The sequence below is a fragment of the Pteronotus mesoamericanus genome, unplaced genomic scaffold (assembly GCF_021234165.1).
Source record: "Pteronotus mesoamericanus isolate MK-2021 breed Mesoamerican mustached bat unplaced genomic scaffold, CSHL_Meso_final scaffold_99, whole genome shotgun sequence".
NCBI lineage: Eukaryota > Metazoa > Chordata > Mammalia > Chiroptera > Mormoopidae > Pteronotus > Pteronotus mesoamericanus.
In genome coordinates, this window is record NW_026555330.1 from 5,698,049 (window position 1) to 5,705,504 (window position 7,456).

Consider the following 7,456-nt stretch of genomic DNA (forward strand, 5'->3'; position numbering starts at 1 on the left):
GTAATTACCCAAACTATGTCTTCATGGAAGTGTGCACTATGTAGCTGTTCTATGGGAACTGTGAGCATTTAACATATGATCTTTTAGTTTGACCTTCTTTGAGTGTGATCTTTTAGTTTCTTGATGGTCTGCTTGTGCTGCTCAATTTCTTTCTGCAGACACTCCATCTCCTTTTATGGTGAGTGATCTCATCATCATTGTATTTCTTCAAAGCTGCCAGTTGCTCTCTAGTCCTTACTGGGAGGTATTGTCCTTCTTCTGTCCCCTGCCCTCCTGCGCCCTCCCTCTGTGGCCCCGTCAGCCTCCCTGACGGAGCCGTGTTGGAGCTGAAATTCTCTGACTTTCAGGGCTTGCAGGGTCCTCAATGCCCCACATGCCAAGCCTCATTCACACCAACAACGCTGTGACTGCCATGGTTGTCAGTCATTGATGATCCCTGCCTGAATCAGTTATTGCTGTGATGATTGTCAAATGATGATTTTATAATTCTATCACCCCTTCTATATGTTTTAGTTGGAATTCTACTGTAAGGAAAAGTTTTCTCTTCTCCATGACTTGTTTGGCTATTTATTTATACCAGTATGGACTCACAGATTCCTATTGTATTAACTGGGTCATAGTATGTTATCGACATTATTTATTGTGATGCTCAAATTGTCCCTGACTTGGATAGTGAGAGACCCTTCAAACTGTTCTTTTGTTATCTCCCAAAATTCTTTGAGCTTTCTAACTTCCTGACACAAGATATTCTTGTCTTTTCTTGGATTTTCCTAGCTCCAGCCCCCAAATCAGCCACTGCTCTAAGATACCCTGGTTCCTTTAGAGGAGCATAGTATTTAGAAAATTTGGGTTCTAGGTGTACTAATTTGTATTGGCATGTCATTGCTTATGGGCTCTCTCAGAGGGCAGGCTCTCTCTCACACACACTTGTAAAAACCAAGTGCATTGGTATTTCCAATTCCAGCCCAGCACCGCAGGGTTCAGGTTAGCCTTCCCCCTTCCCTAGTTATAACCCCCTTCTCTGACGGCAAGAAATGTGTGGAACTACAGTCTCCATTACTTCACTGAACCACCCCTATACCCACTCTTTCCTCTTGTTCACTTCAGTGCAATCTGTCAACATGAAGCCAACCTGTACGTACTCATGGGTGTCAAAATAACCTGAAGCCACTGGTGTCTGTGCTCATCACCCATGCTCACTCACTCTTCCTTTGGCCCTGATGTTGGCCATTGCAGCCTGTTATGCCTATACTAGAAATTCCAGCTGGCAATAGCGCCCGTCACCCCGGCCTTGCCCCACACAGTGACATGGCCAGTCTGGAAGGGCTGCTGTAAGGTGCTGATGGCTCACAGATGTTTTTATGGAAACTACTCTTTTGGGTATTACATGCCCTCTACTTTCCCTCCTTTTCCCTAGGATCCAAACATGAATGTGATCTGTGCCCAGAATCAACCCTTTCCTCCAACCCCGGCTGTGGTTGTCTCTTCTGATAGGATGAGGTCTTTTTTTAAACTTAAAAAAAAAATTGTCATCTGAGGATATGTTTATTGACCTTAGTGAGAGAGAGAGAGAGAGAGAAACATTAACTGGTTGCTTCCCATACACAACCTGACAGGGATTAAGCCCACAACCTAGGTATGTGCCTTGAAGAGGGATTGAACCCGCTATCTTTTGGTGAATGGGATGATGCTCCAACCAACTGAGCAACCCTGCCAGGGCAGAATGAGATCTTTCTTTATTTCTAAGATTTTATTTATTTATTTTTAGAGAGAGAAGAAGGGAGGGAGAAAGAGAGGAAGAAGAACATCAATATGAGAGAGAAACATCAATCCTCTCTCTTATATGCACGCTGACCAGGGACCTAACCTGCAACCCAGGCATGTGCCCTGACTGGGAATTGAACCAGAGACTTTCCCTTTGCAAGACAATGCCCAATAAACGTTTGAGTCATGCCAGTAAGGGCAGGATGAGATCTTTCTTAATCCTTCACACACGGGACCTTCAAGACACATGGAACCAACTCCTCCAGACTCTTCTGAGTACCCAAATGTGTCAGCTTAAATTCTCAACACTCTCCATCACAGTTGTTATTCTCTTAAATTATCCACATTAATAGTTTAATTCAGGAATTCTTGAAGACTATACCTCAGAAGCAGCACGGAAATAAAAGGACTACAATCCTGTCCAAAGTAAAGAACTCCCTCTTGATTTTCCTGGCTGGAGGAGAAAGAAGGAAGCCTGGGAAGCTTTCAACGTGGACTGCCCTGGGCCACATTTGATCACAATGACGCTATTGTCTGGCAAGCCTCTTAGAGTACCATCACCAGGGTGTGGATGTTAGGCTGTTCTTACAACAGTGCTAATAGACACTTAATCTATCATTCTCTGATTTCTCTTGTTCCCAACTGCAGGCCTCGAAGGAGGGCTGGCCAGGTTAGCAAAGTAGCCTGTGGCTATGAGCCTGAAGGGTAATGACCTTGATGTCATGAGACTCCTCTCTATCTACTGAGCTAACGAGTCACAGATGTGTTACATTTGAACATTTCATTACTAAGTTGGTGCTTAACAATATGCAATTACTTTACTGCAGTAGAGATGAAATCTGATTACATGAAAGATACACATGTGACAGGTAATTCTGCATTAAAGCCAGAGTATATGAAATCTTCAGCATTACAGACATTAACAACAGGCTCTCTACTGTGGTTACTGAAAACGTTTGCCAGAATGTAGGCTTCATGAGGGCTGGGAGCTTTATTTTGTTTATTGCTCTATTTACTGTATGAGTATGCCCATATCATAGTAGGAGTTTAGAAAATCTTCGTTGAAGGCTTGCCTGGCAGGGGAGATACCATGACCAGTTTTCCCAGGGCAAGGCTTTCCCACTGCCCTGCGGATGTGCCGACCCCTGTGGTTTCCCCAAACGTGAGAAACTCAACTGCATAATTTGTGTTAGTGGGGAACTGCGTTTGCGCTCTCCCCTGAAAAACAACTTTGTTGAACGTAACAAAATGTTCTGTGGTATAATAGGAGGAAATTAAAATGATTAAATGAGCCCTGCCTGGCAGCTCAATTGACTAGAGTGCTGTCCCAAGACACCAAGATCGTGAGTGTGACCCCTGGTCAGGGCACATACAAGGGTCAGCCAATGAATGCATGGATGGGTGGAAGACAAATCAATGTTTATCTCTCTCTCAAATCGATAAATTTAAAAAAATTATTAAATGAAATCCTGAAGTGATTATTGCCCAATTATCCATGTTCTAAGTAATATCAGTGAGAATACTAAGAACTTGGAAAAAGACTACTATGAATGTGGCCTGAAGAATCAAACCTATCTGACACTAATATAAAATACTGAATGACAACTGTAATTGGAAAAAAAAGAAAAGAAACAAACCTCCCCTTCATTGCCAGTAGGTAAAATGTTGGGGGAAAGTATAAGTCTTACTAAGAATTTACCTAGATCTTTAAAGGAACATTTAAAAACTTCATGTGTTGTGGGAGTAGCTAAGTGAGTGGCCTATTATAACTGAAGATTCAAAAGACAAAGTTGAAAAGCAGAAGGGGGAAAAGGAAATACGTTCACGTAGTATAGGATACAGCATCCCTTACCCACAGGGATATGTTCCAGAACATATGTTCAGATTCCCTCTGGATGCCTGAAACCACGGTAGCATGGAACCCTATATATACTGTGATTTTTCCAATACATATACACCTATGCAAAACTTTAATTTAGAATAATGGGGGTGGCTGCAGTGAGGTGGCAGGCCCAGCTGCACCAGGCCCGGGGACGCGCCTGTAAGATGTCAGCCACTAGGTGAGATGGGGGCCAGGTACTGCTGGGAGTGAGGTCGCAGCGGTAGAGGGGCTCTCCCGCACTCCCCTCTGGCTCCTCAGTCTCCACTGCAGCCCCTTGCCCCTGTGTCCCACAGGACCGAACAGCGACAGTGTGCGCATGCGGCACTGGGTCTGGTAGTAGCTGGGTTTGACCCCTGCCCCCGTCAGAGTGACGCAAGAACTTTTACCTAGCCAACAGGTTTCCTCAGAATGGCCTTTACATTCTTCAGAAATTTCTAGGTAACCGGATCATTTCATCTGAGTATACTGTGTGGCATTTTGTTCCAAAGAACTTCTTTGAACACTTTAGAAGAGTGGCAAACTTTTATTTTCTTACTATATTTTTGGTTCAGCTTATGATTGATAATACACCTATCGGTTCAAGTACCAGTAAACTTCCATTGTTCTTTGTAATAACAGTAACTGCCATAAAGCAGGGATATGAAGACTGGTTACAACATAACTCAGATAATGAAGTAAACGGAGCTCCTGTTCTCCTGTTTGTTGTTTGAAGTGGTGGCTTTGTAAAAACTAAACGAAAAAGCACCCAGGTGGATGATAGTGTTCAAATAGCCAAAGATGAAATTTTCCCTACAGATTTGGTGCTTCTGTCCCCAGACTTACTTGCTGGTTTTTGTCACATTGCAACTGCTAGTTTGGGTGGAGAAACTACCTGAAGACACATGTGGCAGCTCCAGAAACAGCAGTATCACAAACAGTTGACACTCTTGTAGCTGTGATGTCAGAACCAGAAACAGACTCATACAGATTCATGGGATGAATGGTAATAATCCAAAAAATGGAAGATGTTGTAAGACCTCTGGGGCCAGAGAGTGTCATGCTTTGTGGAATCAGATTGAAAAAAACCAAAGAAATTTTGGGTGTTGCTCTATATTAAACACAGGAATGGAAATAAAGATGGCATTAAATTATGAGTGCCATCACAGAAACGATGTGGAGTAGAAGAGTCAATGGATACATTTCTCATAATTTATCTAACAATCCTTATTTCTATAGCCATCATTGGCACTAAACTGAATCATCAATTCTCCCTATGTATAGGTGGACAAATAAAAAAACCCACAATTCGTGTAGATGAATTTGCTTTGAAAGGCTTAAGACCTCTGCACATGGCCTACAGACAGTTGACAACTGAAGAGTATGAAGTAATAGATGCCTATTTGAAGCCAGGACTGTCTTGCAGCAACAGGAAGAAAAATTGGCAAATGTCTTCCAGCTAGCTCATGGGGAAAGACCTGACATTACTTGGAGCTATAGCAGGAGAGAGACTACAAGATAAAGTTCAAAACTATTGAAGCACTGAGAATGGTTGGTATCAAAATATGGGGTACTTAACGGAGATAAACATGAAACAGCTGTTAGTGCGAGTTTATCATATGGACATTTCCACAGAACCATGAATATCCTTGAAGTTATAAACAAGGAATCAGTGAATGTGCGAACAGTTGAGGTAGCTTGCTAGAATTAGAGGATTGCATGAATTAGCATGGGCTGGTGGTAGATGGGACCAGTGTATCTCTTGCATTCTGAGAGCATGAAAAACTATTATGGGTGTTTGCAGAAATTGTTCAGCTGCATTGGACTGTCGTATGGTACCACTGCAGAAATCCAAGGTATAACCTCACCTGAGAAACCTGTAACATTGGCTATTGGTGATGGTGGTAATGATGAAAGCATGACACAAGAAGCAAATGTTGGTATAGGAATCATGGGTAAGGAAGAAAGACAAGCTGTAAGAAACGAGTGATTAAGAGAGAGATCAATTTGTTCCACTTATTGATACATTTATTGGTTGATTCTTGTAAGTGCCCTGACTGGGGATCGAACTGGCAAACTTGGTATATTGAGACCACAGTCTAACAACTGAGCAACTTGGCCAGGGTGAGAATATAATACTTTGATCAACAGCAGATGGATTGATCTTAATAGTAATATGAATTTGTGCAGCAATAAAGGGCATGGTGACTCCTTCAAGCCATGAGTATATCAGCACTCCGTGCACTGCAATCTGTAAGAACAATAGACAAAATGTCGATTTAATCAGGGATGACATTACCCATAAAGCACGTCATAACCTCACTCTTGTATCTATCTCTTTTGTATACCAGGTCACGAAAATAGAGTTCCTGGCTTGTTGCTTTAATGGTACTTGATGTTTGGAATTTATTTAATAATGAAAGCCCATGGGCAACATTGCTTATTTCAAATATTGCACTCACAATTCTTGGGTATAATGGAGTCATAGATACTAGATCAGCTACAAGAACTGAGGACATATCTTAGTGATGTGGCAAACAGGTCAGATGGCCTCACAGATCTGACATTAGACAATATTGCATTTTCTACCCATTCTCTTAACACTTTCTCAGGGTGTGCAATGTTTAGGCAGGTTGGATCAGTAGTAAGTGCTATATTCCTCCTTAAAAATGGAAGAGAAATTTGAGTAAGTTGGTGAGATATGCCCTCTTCTACTCCAGCACTGGTGACAGCAACCTGCAATGGTTGTCGATCTGCCAGTCCAAGGAAGAGAGTAAATGGAGTAACTGTAACCATCAGCAGCCTAACAAACAGCGGTCCAATAACGGATGAATTGATGATGTGGCTCACATCCTTCCATATTATTTGGTCAGTTTGGTGGTAAACTCAATGTGAAATGTCAGTTTGATGGTAAATTTTATAACTATTGTTGTCCATGGTATATGGCCTGCTTTGGCAGCTGCCTCTCATGATGAGACAATACATGAAATCTTGGAATAGATATTGGGGAAGATCCCACCAGTGCTATCAGAAACACATGACATGATCTTAAACAAATTAGGTGCTATTGTTCTCTGAAGATACTGCCATTTTCCACAGTTGTCCAATCACTTGCCCAACATTCTTCCTTTTTAAAAGACATGGCCCATCGCTTCTGCATGTTTTCGTATTAATTCCAGCATGCTATCATGGACTCGTTCTTTGTTCAGAACAGGTAACAACTATTGTTCGGTTGTCAGCCTGGTCAAGAATAACACCCTTGATCTCAACTTCTTCAAAAGCTGAAAAATTTTGAGTAAGAGGCCACAAATTTTGTCTCACCCCTTCTCCAGGACAGCTGGCACCGTGTATGCAGGTTCTTATGTCCTCCACAGGCAATCCATCAGGTAACTGCCAGGGAGGGTTGAACTTATCTTGTGTAGTAAATGTGGTATATCTTAGCATAATGTTCCCTGTCCTAAAGAATTTGTCACATCCAAGAAAGACATCTGATTCTGCACACAATGCATACTGGATCTCTGGTTAAAGTAATTACACCATGATGAGGAATCTAGATTGATAACAAACTTATTAAGTATTGTGGCAATATGAGATAGTTTTGCAAGAACAAGATTTAACTGCATTTGGATTAGTGGCATTACGCATTCTTTGATATAAACCTCTGCTACAACTTGATACACTTGGTGATGTAATTATTTTTTAAAATCTTTTTTTAAAAATATTTTATTTATTTACTCTTAGAGTGAGGGGAAGGGAGGAAGAGAGGGAGAGAAACAGCAATGTGTGAGATACATTGATAGGTTGACTATCACACACCTCCAACTAGGGACCTGG

General features: G+C 41.8%; 1 non-coding gene across 1 annotated transcript; it reads left to right on the plus strand.

The window, feature by feature from the left end:
- Positions 1–2,829: 2,829 nt before the first annotated feature.
- Positions 2,830–2,985, plus strand: LOC129063987 (U1 spliceosomal RNA). Its single transcript, XR_008528417.1, has one exon. It is a non-coding gene; the product is annotated as a U1 spliceosomal RNA (small nuclear RNA).
- Positions 2,986–7,456: the final 4,471 nt, after the last annotated feature.